The sequence below is a fragment of the Furipterus horrens genome, unplaced genomic scaffold, assembly GCF_987537825.1.
Source record: "Furipterus horrens unplaced genomic scaffold, mFurHor1.1.pri manual_scaffold_13, whole genome shotgun sequence".
NCBI lineage: Eukaryota > Metazoa > Chordata > Mammalia > Chiroptera > Furipteridae > Furipterus > Furipterus horrens.
Window position 1 is genome coordinate 47397431 of NW_028327183.1, and position 17507 is coordinate 47414937.

A 17507-nucleotide genomic window follows, 5' to 3' on the forward strand; every position below is an offset into this window, starting at 1 on the left:
GGGGGCTCCCTTCCCACCGAGTTGGGTATAATGATAAAGGCAGCTGCAGCAGAGGCTCTCAGAGCCCTGCCCACAACTCTGGACATTCCATGGTGCTCTCGTGAACTCAGCGTATTCTTGGTACCCATGGCTATTTCCTGGAACCACAGAAGGTCAGCCTGTCTGCATGGGCCAGGCTGGGAGTGTCAGGGAATGAATACCCTGTGGGAGCAGCCTTCAGGCAATGACTGAGGGAAACAGGACAAAAACACCCCAGCGCCCAGTCCCCTTGCCTCTCAGCTGTGTGCTCTGCCCCAATACACAGAGTCTCCCTGTTGGCTTGGGCTTTGGTTCCCTGTGTTACCCTGTCTTATAGATGAGAAGATGAGGCACAGAGAGGAAATGTCTCCTCCCTCTTAGGCATCACAGCTGGGTTCTGGGACTCCAGGCCTGGAGTTAGCAGCCCCGCACAGTACCTGCTGTTGTCAGGGGCTGCCTCACCTCCAATAAATCTGCTGCCCCTGGCCCAGTGACTGCCTGTGTCCCTTAAATGTGTCCTCAGCTACAGACAGGAATCTAGCAACTTCTCTGTTCTCAGAACCAACTCCCGCTCCCCCATGTGAGTCATCTGAGAAAGTCCCTTCCACTCCCTCTGCCCCTGGCTGCCCTGGACTCAGGTGCCTATCAGAAGATGGCAACTGTCCAACCGCCAGCCCGCTGGCTGTGCAGAGGGGCAACTCGGCCCACCCTGTGCTGCTTCCGTGTTCCAAGTCTCAGAGCTCCTTAAACACATGCTCCGCCCTGCCCCTCGCTGCTGGTGTCTGCTCCGACCCCGGTCTGCCGTGTCGCATACTCAGTAATGCATCTTGTTCAGCATTTGGCTGCTGGCCTTCTCTACCTCCCCCGAGCCCTTGAGACCTAACACCCACCAAATGTAATCCAATGAATAATGGCCCCTAAAGATGTCCATATTCTTTTTTTTTTATGGTCTCTTTTTTTTTTTACATATATTTTATTGATTATGTCGTTACAATAGTTCCAATTTTTTCCCCCTTTGCTCCCCTCTGCCCAGTACCCCCCTTCCCTCCAGCAATCCCACCCCCTTAGTTCATGTCCATGGGTCATGCATATAAGTTCTTTGGCTTCACCCTTTTCTATATAATTCTTAACTTCCCCCTGTCTATTTTGTTCCAACCAATTATCCCTGCACCATTTCCCCATTTCTCCCCCTCCCCCCTCCCAGCTGATAACCCTCCAAATGATCCCCATATCTATGAATCTGTTTCTATTCTAGTTTGCTTAGTTGGATTTTGTTTTGCTTTTTTAGATTCTGTTGTTGATAGTTGTGAGTTTGTTGTCATTTTAGTGTTCATAGTTTTTATTTTCTTTTTCTTAAGTAAGTCCCTTTGACATTTCATATAATAATGGCTTGGTGATGATGAACTCCTTTATCTTTACCTTGTCTGGGAAGCACTTCATCTGCCCTTCCATTCTAAATGATAGCTTTGTTGGATAGAGTAATCCTGGTTGCAGGTTGCCTTTCATCACATTGAATACTGCTTGCCAGTCCCTTCCTGCCTGCAAAGTGTCCTCTGAGAAATCAGCTGATAGTCCTATAGGCAACCCCCCTGTAGGCAACTCTCCGCCTCTCTCTTGCTGCCCCCAGGACTCTCTCTTTATCTTTCACCTTTGGCATCTCAGTCATGATGCATCCTGGTGTGGTCCCCTCTGGGTCCAGCTCACCCGGGACACTTTGTGCTTCCCAGACCTGTATGTCCATCTTCTTCTCAAAATTTGGGAAGTTTTCTTCATTTTTTTCAATTCTTGCTTCCTCATTCTGCACTAGTTGACTGTTTTTTTTTCTTCCTTATGTTCCAAATCATTGATTTGAACCCTGTTTTCCTTCCCTTCACCATTGCTTTTATGTGGATTTTCCTTTATTTCACTTAGCATAGCCTTCACTTCTTCCCTTGTGCATTTGCCATACTCAAGCATATCTGTCAAGCCTGTAAGCATCTTTATCACCAATGTTTGGAATTCTGCATCTGTTAGGTTGGCTATCTCCTCATCTGTTAGGTTGGCTATCTCCTCATCGCTTAGTTCTCCCACTGGAACCTTGATCCGTTCCCCCTTTGGGGCCATACTTCTCTGTCTCCTCATTCTGACAGGCTCCTGTGTTTGTTTGCCTCCACATCCCAGGTAGAGCTGTCGCTCCTGTTACGTTGTAAAGGGCGGAGCTTTAGGGATTCGTCAGTACAGGGTGACCTGTTTCACCACGTTGTTGCGCTGTATGTGGGGGAGGGGTCTGAGAGGGAACAATGCTGCCTGCCCAGCACTTGTCCCTTTTCCAGACACCTCTCCCACTTCTGCACCAGACTGGCACCCCTCTAGCTGCTGCCCAGAGTGGGTGGGTCTGTGGATGTTCTAGGACTATGGGGGCCCTTTAAACAAGTGGACTCCGCTGAGAGACCGGCAGTTTCTGCCTCCACCCCAACCCCCACTGGTCTGTACAGTCAGAAGCAATGAGGTTTGATTTTCCCCGGAGCTGGGACCATGAGCTGCGATGTCCAGTGAGGAGCTAGGAATGCTCCCCAGGTGTCCCTCCTGACTTTAAAACATGTGACTGCACTTTCTGGCGACCTGCCGCTGCCCCCGCTGCTGCTGCCACCGCACTGTGTCCTCTCTGCCTGGCTCTGCCTCTCCTACCTGTCTGGGTGAGTCTTTCTTCTTTATATCTTTGTTTGCTGGACTTCCATGCAGTTTGATTTTTCTGGAACTTCTGGTTGTTTCTAGTTTTGAGGTAGTTGTATTCCTTCTTAGTTGTGGAGGGAGACGTAGCATGTCTGTCTATGCCTCCATCTTGGCTGGAAGTCCAAGATGTCCACATTCTAACCCCTTGGACCTGTCAATATAAGAACATGCAAACCTGTAGAGAATTTTTGTGTGTTTATTCAAGCCAAACTGATGACAAATGCTTGGGGAGCAAGATCTCAAATGCTCTGGAGAATAACAGTTTACAGTTATTAAAAATGCACTTGAGCCACCATCTTGCTTTCTTATAAACTGACAATGACCCTGAGTCAGAGCAATTTTGGGCCACGAAGCTGCTAACCAGAGCTGGGTTCTTCTCGAGATTTTATTCCCTCAAAGTTGCTCCCAAAGTGAAAGCCACAACTGCCCCTGCAGGAGTGCCTCCACATCCTCAGGACCTTGAGTTTACCAAATTACCAAATGGTTTATTGGTTGCTTCTCTGGAAAACTATGCTCCTGCATCAAGAATTGGTTTGTTCGTTAAAGCAGGCAGTAGGTACGAGGACTCTAACAACTTAGGAACCTCTCATTTGCTTCGTCTTGCATCCAGTCTGACTACAAAAGGAGCATCATCTTTCAGGATAACTCGTGGAATTGAAGCAGTAGGTGGTAAATTAAGTGTGACTTCCACACAGCAAAACATGGCATACACGGTGGAATGTCTACGGGATGATGTCGATATTCTAATGGAGTTCCTGCTCAATGTCACCGCAGCACCTGAATTTCATCGTTGGGAGGTAGCTGCCCTTCAGTCTCAGCTAAGGATTGACAAAGCTGTGGCTTTTCAGAATCCACAGGCTTGTATCATTGAAAATTTGCATGCTGCAGCTTACCGAAATGCTTTGGCTAATTCCTTGTATTGTCCAGACTATAGGATTGGAAAAGTGACACCAGATGAGTTACATCACTATGTTCAGAACCATTTTACAAGTGCAAGAATGGCTTTGATTGGACTTGGTGTGAGTCATCCTGTTCTGAAGCAAGCTGCTGAACGGTTTCTGAACATGACGGGTGGGCTCGGTTTATCTGGTGCAAAGGCCGGATACAGTGCAGGTGAAATTCGAGAACAGAGTGGAGACAGTCTTGTCCATGCAGCTTCTGTAGCAGAAAGTGCTGCTGCAGGGAGTGCAGAAGCGAATGCATTTAGTGTTCTCCAGCATGTCCTCAGCACTGGGCCACATATTAGGAGGGGCAGCAATGCCACCAGCCCTCTGCACCGAGCCACTGCCAAGGGAATTCACCATCCATCTGATGTTTCCGCTTTTAATGCCAGTTACTCAGATTCTGGACTCTTTGGGATTTACATTATCTCACAGGCTGTAGCTGCCAGAGATGTTATCAAGGCTGCCTACAGCCAAGTAAAAACAACTGCTCAAGGAAACCTTTCCAATACAGATGTCCAAGCTGCCAAGAGCAAGCTGGAAGCTGGGTACCTAATGTCAGTGGAGTCTTCTGAGGGTTTCCTGGATGAAGTCGGGTCTCAGGTCCTTGTTGCTGGTTCATACATGCCACCATCCACAGTCCTTCAGCAGACTGACTCAGTAGCTAACGCTGATGTTATAAATGCTGCAAAGAAGTTTGTTTCTGGCAAAAAGGCAATGGCAGCAAGTTGAAATTTGGGGCATACACCTTTTGTTGATGAGCTGTAATACTGTAACACATTGCAGGAAAGAGCTGGACGTTTTCTTAACCCAGAGCAGTGAACACTTGAAAGTCAGAAATCTATAATGTAACATTTTCTTTTTCTTTTTCAATGAGGTGAAATATCTTAAAAAGTATAAGTGCAAAGAGATCCACCAGGTGTCATGGAGGCACCCCCGCTCCCGCCATTGGCACCAGCTTGACCTCGTCATCACCAGAAGAACGGATATTGGCAGCACCCTCCTCACCCGCAGCTACCACAGTGCAGACTGCGACACGGACCATGCCCTCGTGGTAAGCAAGGTGCGCATAATGCCGAAGAGGTTGCACCACTCCAAGATGAAGGGTCGCCCACGCATCAACACCAGTTGTGCCAGCAACCCAGTTAAGACCCAGCAATTCATCAACAAGATGGAAGATGCACTCGGCGAGGGAGTGGCGGCAGATGACATTATCGAATCCAATTGGCCACGTCTCCGCGACGCCATATACAACTCCGCCATTATTGCTTACGGGAAGAAAGAGCGGAAGAACGCTGACTGGTACGAGGCTCACTGGGAAGAAATGGAACCCGTGATCGAGGCTAAGAGGAAGGCCCTACTGGCTTACAAGGTCACGCCCACTCCCAGTACACTTCAAGCTCTACGGGCTGCCAGGAACAAAGTCCAGAAGACCGCCCGCCACTGTGCCAACACCTATTGGCTAAACCTGTGCAGAAGCATTCAGGAAGCCGCCGATATAGGCAACGCACGAGGAATGTATGAGGGTATCAAGAAGGCAACAGGCCCAATCCCCTCCAAGATCGCCCCCCTTAAGTCCAAGACAGGTGAGGTCATCACTGACCAGGAACAGCAAATGCGGCGGTGGGCCGAGCACTACCTCGAGCTGTACGCAACGAGGAACACCGTAACAGACACTGCTCTTAACACCATCCCAGACCTACCAGTCATGGAGGAGCTAGACACCCCACTTACTGCGGCAGAGCTCGGCAAGGCCATCGACCGCCTCGCTTGCAGGAAAGCACCAGGAAGCGACGGAATCCCTCCAGAAATCCTAAAGAGCGGGAAACCAGTCCTGCTACAGCCGCTCCACCATCTACTCTGTCGCTGCTGGAAGGAGGGTTACATCCCCCAGGATATGAGAGACGCCAACATTATCACCATGTACAAGAACAAAGGAGACCGCAGCGACTGCAACAACTACCGGGGCATCTCTCTCCTCAGCGTCGTCGGCAAAGTATTCGCCCGGGTCGCTCTTGCCCTCCTGCAGACCCTTGCTTCCCGCGTCTACCCAGAGTCCCAGTGTGGCTTCAGAGCTGGCCGATCAACAGTGGACATGATCTTCTCCCTACGCCAGCTGCAGGAGAAGTGTCACGAGCAGCATAAACCACTCTACCTCGCCTTTATTGACCTCACGAAGGCGTTTGATCTGGTCAGTCGAAGCGGACTCTTCAGCTTGCTACGGAAGATTGGCTGTCCACCACATCTGCTTGCTGTGGTCATGTCCTTTCACGACAACATGCACAGCACAGTGTCCTACAACGGCGCAACCTCTGAGGCCTTCCCAGTCAGCAGCGGAGTAAAGCAGGGCTGCGTCCTCGCGCCTACGCTGTTCGGAATCTTCTTCTCCATGCTCCTCCAATATGCCTTTAAGGACTGCAGCGAGGGTGTCTTCATTCACACCAGATCCAATGGCAAGCTCTACAACCTGGCCCGTCTACGAGCCAAGAGCAAAGTCAAAGAGGTGCTCATCCGTGAGATGCTCTTCGCCGACGACGCAGCTTTGACATCACACTCCGAAGAGGGACTCCAGCAGCTAGTCACTTGCCTTTCCCACGCATGCAAGGAGTTCGGACTAGCCATCAGCCTGACGAAGACGAATGTTATGGCTCAAGGCACGGGGACTCCCCCATGCATCACCATCGACGGATACACCCTGGAGGTTGTCAACGACTTCACTTACCTCGGGTCCACCATCTCGAGCTCTCTGTCAGTCGACTTGGAGGTCAACCGGAGAATCGCCAGGGCAGCCACAGTTATGGCCAGACTGAACCGGTGAGCGTGGAACAATTCCAGCCTCACTGAGAAAACCAGACTGCGCATCTACCAAGCCTGCGTACTCAGCACTCTCCTCTATGGCAGCGAGACGTGGACCACCTACGCAAGGCACGAAAGGAAACTCAACAGCTTCCACATGAGGTGCCTGCGACGCGTCCTGCATGTCGCCTGGCAGGATAAGGTCCCCAACACCGAGGTGCTGAAGCGAGCCAATATGAGCAGTTTGCATGCAGTTCTTAGCGAGAGACGCCTCAGGTGGCTCGGCCATGTCAAAAGAATGGATGCAGGCCGTATCCCCAAAGACCTCCTCTACGGCGAGCTAGCAGAAGGCAAGAGGATGACAGGGCGCCCAAAACTGCGGTTCAAAGACATCTGCAAAAAGGACATGACACAATGCTCCATCAATCTCAACACATGGGAAGTTCAAGCAGACTACCGCCTAGCCTGGAGGCTCGCGGTCAGGCAAGGTACGTCACGCGCGGAGGCTGCGCGCAACTAGGAGGCGGTCCAGAAAAGATCGAGGCGGAAGCAGCGTCAACAGCAGCAACAACGGCCATCTGCCTTCACCTGTACCAAGTGCGGCAGGGATTGTCACTCCCGAATCGGACTGCACAGCCATTCTCGGCGGTGCAGATAGACTCTCAGGAAGCTACGCCATCGTCTCTCGAGACGGACGGCTGCCGCCGACGACGACGATAAGTGCAGGTTGTTCCTAGACAACCTTAAGTCAATAAACATTCTAAGTATTAAAAAAAAAAAGCACTTGAAATTAAGGAGGGCACGTAAGGAAGATCACATGAAGGTGGGGTGAGAGCAAGGTGTGAGTCAGGCATTAGAAGGAGGAGTCTGAAAGCGGCATTTCAAAGGTGTGTTACTACCTTCAAAGGCGGACAGGGCTCGCTCAGGGCAAAGAGAAACCTTTTAGTGAAGAAGCTGCATACCTGGGGCATGGCTTCCACCCTGACCTACCCAGTTAGGAATTTATGATCAGATCACTCTCTTACTGAGGTTACTTTTCACAGAACCCCTTTTTTGGTCCACATCACCTCACATGGCAAAAGCAACTTTGCAGATGTGATTAAGTTAAGGAATTTAAAAAAAAATTTTTTTTTCTTTATGTTTTAGAGTCAGGGGGAAGTAGAGAGAAAGAGAGGGAGAGAAACATCGATGTGTGGTTGCCTCTTACATGCCCCCAACTGGCATGTGCCCTGACTGGGAATTGAAACTGTGACCTTTTGGTTCGCAGGCTGGTGCTCAACCCACTGAGCCACACCATCTAGAGCTAAGTTAAGGCTCTTGAGATGATGAGATCACCCTGGATTACCTAGATGAACCCAACGTTGTCACAAGAGTCCTTAAAAGAGGGAATCAGGAAAATGAGAGTCAGAGGAGACCTGATGATAAAAGTAGAGGTCAGAGTGTTGCGAAGAAGGAGCCACAGGCTAATCTACGGAAGGCAGACAGGCCCTGGCTTGGTGGCTCAGTTGGTTGGAACGTTGTCACATACACCAAAAGGTTGTGGGTTCGATTCTCAGTCAGGGCACATGCTTAGGTTGTGGATTCAATCCCTGATTGGGGCTTATGTGGGAGGAAACCAACTGATGTTTCTCTTCCACATCTTTGTTTCTCTTCTCTTAAGTCAATAAAACATGACCTGGTGTGAGGATTTAAAAAAACGAACAAACAAAAAACCCAACTTTAAGGAATGCAAACAGCATCAAGAAGCTGAAAAAGTCAAGGAAATGGATTCTCTCCTAGGAGCCAGAAGGAATTCCAAGCCATTTCGGACTTCTGGTGACTTCTGGAGTTGTGAGATAAGGCATTGTGTTCTGTTAAGCCACTATGTTGGTTGCAATTTGTTACAGCAACCGCAGGAAACTAATACGTCCGGAGAAACAGAACTGCACGGCCCTTTAAGGCCTCACCAGAGAAGCTGTGTAGCGTGACTTCTGTCCTACCCTGTTGTTGCAGCAGCCCCGAGTCAGCACTGATTCCAAGGGAGAGGTCATAGACCGCCCCCGCCTCCATGGAAGGAGTGACAAAGAAAGGGGCCATTTTAGTGACCTCACAGCCTCACGATAAACGCATATTGGGATCTCCACTTATCAGATAAGAAAACAGAGGCTCAGAGAGGTCTAGTATTTTGCCCAAGATCACTCAGCTAGAAAGTGGCTGAGCCAAGATTCAAACCAGGGTCCACACTTGGAAGCATTTCTAATTTGCCTTTAGAACTGTTGTGTTCGGAGCCCTCCTTTTCCAGAAGCCAGGCTGTTGACATGGTTCATTTCCTTTGTTCCTTCCCTCCCAGCCAGGTCTGGCGTCGCAGACAGACCAACCACTACTCGATGTGTGTTTCAGGGGAGCTAACGCTGCAGAATAAAGATATAAGAGCGCCAACAACGTATCATAAAGAGAGGGTGAATGGCCCAGTCCCGACAGCAGGACAAGAAGTGAAAATAAGTTTGGTATCATCAAGTAAATGAGAGAGGGTTGTTGCAAGTATGAAGCAGGAGGAACGCACCATGAAGATGACCCAATCCAAGACATTTGTTATGAAAAATCTCAGTGGAAATGAAAGGCTTAATCCGTGGGCTTCAGAGGAGTCAGCAGGCTGAAGAATGAGTAAATTAGCTGGACTGTGGGGTCAGAGAACCTCCCATGAGGCCATCCGGGGCCTAGAGGCAGCAGTGAGGCGGGAGGCAGCCCCCCGCCTGTTACAGTTGAATGGGAAGCAGAGGGAGACGCCTCTCACCCGCTAACTCAGCCGTCCTGGGCCTGGTCTGATCATATTGCCACGTGTTCCAACATCACAGGAGACACTATGTTAGCACGGGAGGAAGGCAGCCCTTGAAATTCTGTGTATTGTCTCCACTCACTGGGAAAGAAAGTCTTTGAAACTGTGCTTTCATCCCAAGGCCAGAAAGGCAGGAGGGGGTCCACGGTGCTCAAAGGGAAGAGACCCATAAACCAGATTTGGTTAACTGCCTGCCTCCTGTCACACATGCAAGATGAACGAATGGAGTCTGAAGCAAGATAAAGATTTGGGCTAACAGACCCCACACGTACCTAAGCTTGGGTAGTCACGTCCCCCCAAGCCAAGCTGGCACCACCTTTACCCACCAATGAAAATGTAACTCCCTCACCGCCACCTCGTCAACTATATACATCCTTGGGACAAAGGACTCGCTCTCTTGGCCCTTTTGCCACATGGGGGACCTCTGGCCTCCGGCCTCTCGCCCCCTGGCCTCTGGTCATGCTCTTGGCATTCTTGCCCCTCTGGCCACCCTAGGGCGAGCTTGCCACCCTGGCCGTCGGCAACCCTTGCTTTTGCTCTCCCAGTCACTAATGAACTTTGTGTGCATGTGCGCTAACAGGCTCGCTGATCTGTAATTCTTTCCTGCGTCAGTGAGAAGAACCAGGGTTTCTCCAATAACAAATCCACCTCCAGTCACATTTGAATCACCTAGTGCATATTTCACCCCCATAGAGATCGCGCATTTTTCTCTTGTCTATTGTTTTTAAGGGATTTGTGACTAGGGGTTTTAGGTATTTGCCTGTTCTAAGTGTTACCCTAGTCAGCGCTACTGTTACCTGTGGTGGTGACAATGTTTGCATACGGTAAATGGTCGCTAAGCCTGTCTGCTATTAATAATATTGTTAAAATAGACATATTTAGTTATAACTAACATATATAGTGCCTACTAAATTCTAGCTATTATAATTACATCATTGCTAATCATAAACATTACTAGTTATAGGACAAAGAGGTAACTAGGCACGGTTCTGGGTTTACTCATGAAATCCATCCAGACATTTCAGGGAGAATCTATGGGTGTTAGTTTTAAGAAGCTACACCATCGTCTCTCGAGACGGACGGGCATGGGCAACAGCAGACCCTCCATATCACCCTGCCCAGGCTCTGTAGCTTCAGCGTCATCGCAAGATGTCGATTCAACATGGGAGGAGACAGATACCGTGTCACTCCCGAGTCGGACTGCACAGCCATTCTCGGCGGTGCAGATAGACTCTTAAGAAGCTACACCATCGTCTCTCGAGACGGATGGCTGCCGACGACGAGTCTTTCCAGTTGAGAGGAGGGTAAACTAAGGCTCAGAGAATCAGAGAGACTTGGCCAGGGTCGCACAGGACCTGCACTTGACCTCACATCCAGAGACCTGGGTTCAAGTGCCTGCTCCACCACTTCTGGGCTTCGATCACCTTGGGCGACTTCTTTAACCTCCTGGTCTGTAAAACACGGCTGGTAACAGGACCTCCCCCAGTGGGTTATTAGGAGGAGTTAGAGCTGATACTTGTCCCTGAGTAGGGAAGATACAAATTTTAAAAATGAATTAATTTAATAATTAACTGTCTTTTAATTAATTTCAAAGTTAACTTCACCCTCTGCTGAGCTGTTAGTTTGGCCTCTGACCACTTCACCCAGAGGGTGGTGCTGTGGTTACACCCATTATGCAGAAGAAGAAACTGAGGTTAAGGAAGTTCAGTCTCTTGCTCAAGGTCACACAGCTAGCGGGTAGGGGGGCTGGGCTTTGAACCCGTTTCTGTCTGGCTCAGGCCCTTACCCACTCTGCTGCAGGGCTCCTCCAAACACATGAAGACTGGAGCAGGGTGGTGGGGGGCTGGGACTAAGGTGCCACATGGGTGCATCCCATCTGTGCACATGTGGACAGACACCAAATCAGCTTCGCTTGCTGGGAGGGACTCCAATGTCATGCCCATGACGTCATGAGGCTTGCCCTACTTCAAGGTGCCCTAGGACCTCGGGCTCATCTTTAGAGCAGAAATCTCATCTTTTTGCCCCCTTTGCCCCCTTTTTGAAGGTGGGGTGGGTTTTGCTTACCCAAAGAGGCAGGCACTTTCCCACCCTCCTCTTGGGGCTAAAGCCTTCTCGCCAGTCCAGGAGTCCCATGGAGTTCAGCTCAGCAAGCTAAGGATGCAGCATTCTTTTTTCTTTTTTAAGTATATTTTATTGATTATATTGTTACAATAGTTCCAATTTTTTCCCGTTTGCTCCCCTCTGCCCAGCACCACCCTTCTGCCAGCATTCCCACCCTCCCACCCCCAGCCCCAGTCCATGCCCATGGGTCGTACATACAAGTTCTCTGGCTTCACCCTTTTCTATATTATTCTTTTCTAAAAAAATAATTAATTAGTTAATTTTTTTAACAATAAAAAATAACAATCCTCCCCTCTCAGACTTAAGACCATTTATAACTTTATAGAGGACAATGGGCGAAGGTCTCGAGCTCCTCTAGCTGCTTCAAGCTGGACATGGTCGTCGTCCTACCTACCCTTGGGTCCAGAAATCCCTAATAAGAGTAGGGGTGTGGAGGAGAGGGTGGCCTTCCCACATGGGGAAGGATCTTGCAGACTGCAGGTCAGTTGGCTGTCCCCAGACAACAGTATGCTTGGTTTAACAGGCTGGCATCCTTGTTGTATTCTGGGGGCAACAGATTTGGCAACAGGGTTAAAAGACATCATTCAGTCCATAACCACTAGATGACAAAAGGCAGGGATTAATTTTTCAATGTCCCGCATTAGGGAAAAAAAGGGGCTTCTTTGGAGGAAAGTGTGCCAGGCACATCACACCTGTCCAAAACCCTTTTGCCCTCTATACTTAGTTTGGGTTGAGGGAAATATTTTATGTTTCCCCCCTCTCAGACCTCGGGGCCCTTTCTATCCAACCCGTTAGGACAGAAAAGAGAAACCAGTTTTAAAGTGAAGCCCACAGACCACCCCGTTCTTCACCAACCCAGCCACTTAGTTCAGCCAAACCGTTGAGTCTCAGGAGGCAGCAGTGCAGACAGGATTAAGGGAAGCCTATATGTACAGACAATCACTCAGCATTCTTTTTTTTTAAATAACTCACTTACATTTTATTTTATATTTTATATTTTATTTATTTATTTTCAGAGAGAGGGGAAGGGAGAGAGAGAAACACTGATGTGTGAGAGAAATGCTGATTGGTTGCCTCTCACATGCCCCCAACTGGGGACCCGGCCCACAACCCAGGCACGTGCCCTGACCGGGAATTGAACCGGTGATCTTTTGGTTTGTGGACCAGCACTCAACCCACTGAGGCGCATCAGCCAGGGCAGGAAACAGCATTCTGTTTAGAGGAAAAACAGCCTCCAAAATGCAGCTAGTAAATGACAGCGAGGGCTGTTTGCTGAGGCTGGAGGCTGGACAGGGAGGCCCAGGCCATCCACGAAGCGTCAGGTGCCGGAATGAGATCCACTCACCCTGTGGGCCGATCTGGGAAAAGATGGGGCACCCCAGACTTCCTGTAGGGTCAGCTGGGGGTCTCAGGCCTTCCTCTTTAGAAGAAAGGGACTCTAATTCAAAGCTGGGGTTTGGGAAAGTAACCAGCCCCATGGTGGGCAGATAGGAGTTAACTCTAGAGACCACGGAGGCCAGGGGTGAAGGGGGGTGTGAGAGGAGATGGTGATGTTGCAGAAGGCCATGTGATGGGGAGAGGGAGAAGGGGACAGATAAGAGTTAGTTAAAAGAGACAGAACCCATGCCTGATTGGATGCTGGAGGTGAGCTAGGGAAAGGAGGGCATCCAGGAGGATTTCCAGATGTTTTGAATTTTAAAGAAAAAAAGGGACTGAAGGGAGAGTGGGAGCTGCTATCCCCGACTTAGGAACCAGGTGTCCGTCCCACAGCTGGGGGAGGCCGAGGTCTCTGTGGGCTGCGGAGGCCAGGACAGAAGGCTCCTTCCTTGGGTACAGCTGGCCAAGGCTTCCTGCTCTTTTTCAGAGAAACAGAGATGCCAACTACGTTGTGACCAGCCTTCAGCACCCTGCCCAGAGATGCCAGCTCCTCCCAATGCCAAAGACGAGAGCCTGAGGCTTGTTGCAGAGGCCGGCTATTTTATTTTAGCAGATTTGAGGTTACTTACATAGTAAGTAGGAGATTTTAACCTCTCCCAATCTCTTACCTTAAAAAAAAAATGCTTCAGACAGAGGTTTGCATGTTGCATAAGGCTTACCTTGTGGGTTGACAGGCCACCTTCACAACCTGTATTCCATTCCACTGATTAAGAACTGTTATGATGGAGCACACCCTCCTTCATGTTACATTACTATCATTATTCACATACTTTGTGTAAGCCCTATGGAAACCATGACTTAGATGCTCAGTCCCAGAGTGGAACTGCATTAAAAAACTCACAGTTCAAACAGGAATTCCCCTCCTCCCTCCCCTTTCTCCAAGGACACTCAGGAGCTTGTCCACGGTCCTCGGCAACATGAGCTGACGTCCTCACGTCATCAGTGTCTCTAACAGCCTCTCACGTCCCACCCCGGAGCCTTTCCTCTCCTTCACCCGTGCTCTCCTGGCCCCAGCACCTCCCTTACGTGCCGTGTTCGTGGCTGGCTTCATAATGAGATCGGAAACGCTTTCCTCTCTTGCTGCTGGTTGAGAGGTAGGTAACTTACACAATTGTTGGCGCATGACCTGCAGCAAACTTAAAGCGCCTGTAGGCAGCGGGCTCTTTAGAAGACCTGAAGCATTTTACTGGCCAGTCACTGGTGCCCCAAGTTCTAGAAGTCGTGGCTCAGTCTGGGTGTGCTGGGTCATGGGTGGTTATGGCGTTGGGTGGAGGAGGCAGAACTGGGACAGTGTTGGCGACATTATTGTAGTGGCAAGGGGAGAATATCTCAGAAGCTTCCAGGAAAGTTTGCTGCTTGGGACCATCACTGAGAGAGGATGTGACTGTTACTATGATGCCCATGGGCTCAATAAAGTGTCTGCATGGCCTTGGCTGGGTGGCTTGTTGGTCGGAGCATTGTCTCATACACCAAAATGTTGAGAGTTCGAATCCTGGTCAGGGCACATACCTGGGTTATGGGTTTGATCCTCAGTCGCGGTGCGTACATGAGGCAACTGACCCATGTTACTCACATCGATGTTTCTCTCTCTTCTTTCTCTGAAGTCAATTTTAAAATACCAGTTAAAAATGCATGTCTGTGGGCTAATCTTTTGTCTGGCTTCTGTGTTACCTATTAGTTATGCCAACAAGTAAGGGGGCAGCGGCTTCAGGGCTGTGGGGGGATGTATGTGTGTTTGTGTGGGGTTCCTGGTTATAGATTCTTCCAGTCACAGTGTTGAGATGTCGGGATTGCATCATGTGGGTCCTTTCATCCCGCACCCTTCCTCTCTCACTCACACTGCTTCTGCTTCTCCTACACGCGAGGCACAAAAAGGCCACAGTACGAAACGGAGTTTCCCAGGAACTCCAAGAAGCCTCAGCTCTATGACCCTGAGGAAAAACTTAAGTCTCCCCTCTGGGCCTCAGTTTCCCCATATGGAATAGAAGGCAGCCAGACAGGAATCTCTTTTCAAACAGAGCAACAAGTCTGAGTAGGTTCCTTCTCAATGTACGTTTTACCACTCCTAGGAAAGGACACAAGCCCTGCAAACTCTAGGCTTCTAGGTGATCAAGGTTTTGATCACCAGGTAAGCAATCCCAATAAACGTTTCCGATGGTGACTGAAGAGGGCAACAGGCGGGATGCATTCAGCAGCAAATGAAAGATAACCTGGCTCACGGTGCCAAAAACCCTGATTGTGACTTTACAAGGTGCCCAGGCTTACTTCATGACTCAGCGGAGCCCTTTTATCCATTCTCCATCCTCAGTTTGTTGATCGTCTTTCCCAGCTTCCCACCTCATGGTCTCAGGAGGGCTGCCTCAAGTCAGGCTAGCCTGCCCTCACATCATGTGATTCTGTTATGAACCTGTGAACTGTCAGAACAGCCTTGCTCTGAGAAATTACCCAGAAACCACTGTGGGAGCAGGCAACGAGTCTATTGGGGGAACAAAGGAGGGGAGGGGGGGAAGGGAGAGGCAAATCTCAGACCGACTCGAGGGCTCGTAGGAGCAAGGGGAGGGGGAGTGGAGACTCCCGGTCCTCCACGTGGGCCCATAGAAATCGCCTGTCTCGACTTCTGCAGGCACCTTTTCTATCCTTGTCAACCACACATTTCAGTGAGAGTGAGTTTGTTTATCAACATATTCAGTAGGTCATTTGCATCTCATTCCTTCCTCCCTACCCCTAAATCCATGAACATATCCTGTGGGAACTGGCTAGGTCCATCAGCTTATCCTCTGAAAGTCCCAGCCAGGGCCAGGTTGATTAGCATACACCAAAAGTCCAGGTGTGCATTCTAGCTGCCTCTATGTTCTGACGTGAACACATTACATTACATAGATTTTCCATATGTAATTAAGGTTATAGACTTCAAGATAAGGAGAGCCCTGGCCAGCATGGCTCAGTTGGTTGGGTGTCGTCCTGCAAAGCCAAAGGTCTCTGGTTGGATTCCCGGTCAGGGCACACGTCTGGGCTGCGGGCCAGGTCCCCAGTCAGGGCACAAGTGAGAGGCAACTGATTGATGTTTCTCTCTCACATTGATGCTTCTCTCCCTCTTTTTCTCCCTCCTTTCCCCTGTCTTTAAAATTAAAAAAATAAAATAAAAAATATAGAGTAGCCTTGATTATCTGGGTGGACCGAGTCATATGACAAAAGTCATTCAAGACAGAGGACACAGAACTTCCTCCCGCTGGGGGAGCTGAGAGATTCGGCAGGAAGGAAAGCCAGAGAGACTAAGTGTGAGAGCCCCGGGGAGCTGCTGCCCCTGAGGTGCAGGGCTCAGGGGCAGACAGCAGAGAGGCCTCCGGAGCCTCTCCGGAAGCACGCAGCTGGAGACACCTCGACTTCAGCGGAGGAACCGGCTAAGCCACCCTGCACGTCTGACCCGCAGGACTGCGAGATGATGAATCTGTGTTGCCAGATTTGCAGTAATTGATAGCGAATAAGTTTTATAAAAAAAACTCATACAGTTACTTAAACACAGCAAGCAGGGATGGCTCCTTGGCACCCTGCCTCCCATTTTTTTCAGAAGTGGATCAATTTCCAGGAATCTCCAGATGTGTCTGTTTCACTCTCTCACTTTAAGTTTTTGCTCAGAGCGCTGTGAGGTCTACCCAGGGCCCCCGACTCAGTCTTGCGGCCTGTGTGCCCGCCCGGCTCTCTGGAAATACTAAATGAGCTGTAATGATGCTTATGACCTTGAACCCCTCTCCCCCGTGACACTCATCACTTTCTAACATGATAGACAACTCATGATTTATCATGTTTCTTGCTTATTGTCTGTCCCTCCACCACCTCTCCCTTCCCTGCATAAAATGTCATCTCTTTGCCCTGGCTGGTGTGGCTCAGTGGTTTGGGCACCAGCCTGTGAACCAAGGGGTCGCAGGTTCGATTCCCAGTCAGGGCACATGCCTGGTTTGCAGGCCAGGTCCCCAGTTGGGGGCACCAAGAGGCAACCACACACTGATGTTTCTCTCCCTCTCTTTCTCCCTTCCGCCCCCTCTCTAAAAATAGATAGATGAAATTTTTTAAAAATGTCATCTCTTTAAGGACAGAGATGTGTGTGTGTTTCATTTGCTGGCATGCCCTGAGCCCCTAAAACAATGGCTGGCACATAGTAGGGCCAAATAAATCTTCGCTGAGTGGAATGGGGGGCAGCCATTGGGGAGCGATATGGATCGGGAGGTCTGTCAGGGTCAGGCGTAAGAAGACACAACTTAGAGCCAGCCTGCAGGACTGAGACTGGTAGGTGAGGGGTGGGGGCGGGAGGGACCTGGGTTTCTCTTCACCTGTTAAAAACAAAGTGGAAGTTGTGCTACAGGGAGGGGTCCAGAAAGTCCCTATCTCTTGCTGGGGCAGAAAAAGACGGAAGCTGCTGGGGGTGGGGAGTGGGGAGGGACTGAGGGAGGAAGAACCCTGTTCCTGCATAAAGGGGGCAGATTTGGGAAGTCTACTGCAGGGGGGGCTCCTTCTCTTGGGCGGGGCAGAGGGTAGCGTGGGGAGGGGCTCCGGGGGGAGGGCAGAACCGAGCAGAGGCCGTCTTCGGGGGAGCCCAGCGGAGGACCCGGGTCCGGGCCGGGGGCAGTCGACTCTGACGTTCGGAGAACAAGGCGAATGACAGAAACCTT

At 50.0% G+C, this 17507-nt stretch overlaps 1 pseudogene; it reads left to right on the forward strand.

The window, feature by feature from the left end:
• The first annotated feature begins 3041 nt into the window (after positions 1-3041).
• LOC149995038 (cytochrome b-c1 complex subunit 2, mitochondrial pseudogene) lies at positions 3042-4439 on the forward strand (annotated as a pseudogene).
• Positions 4440-17507: the final 13068 nt, after the last annotated feature.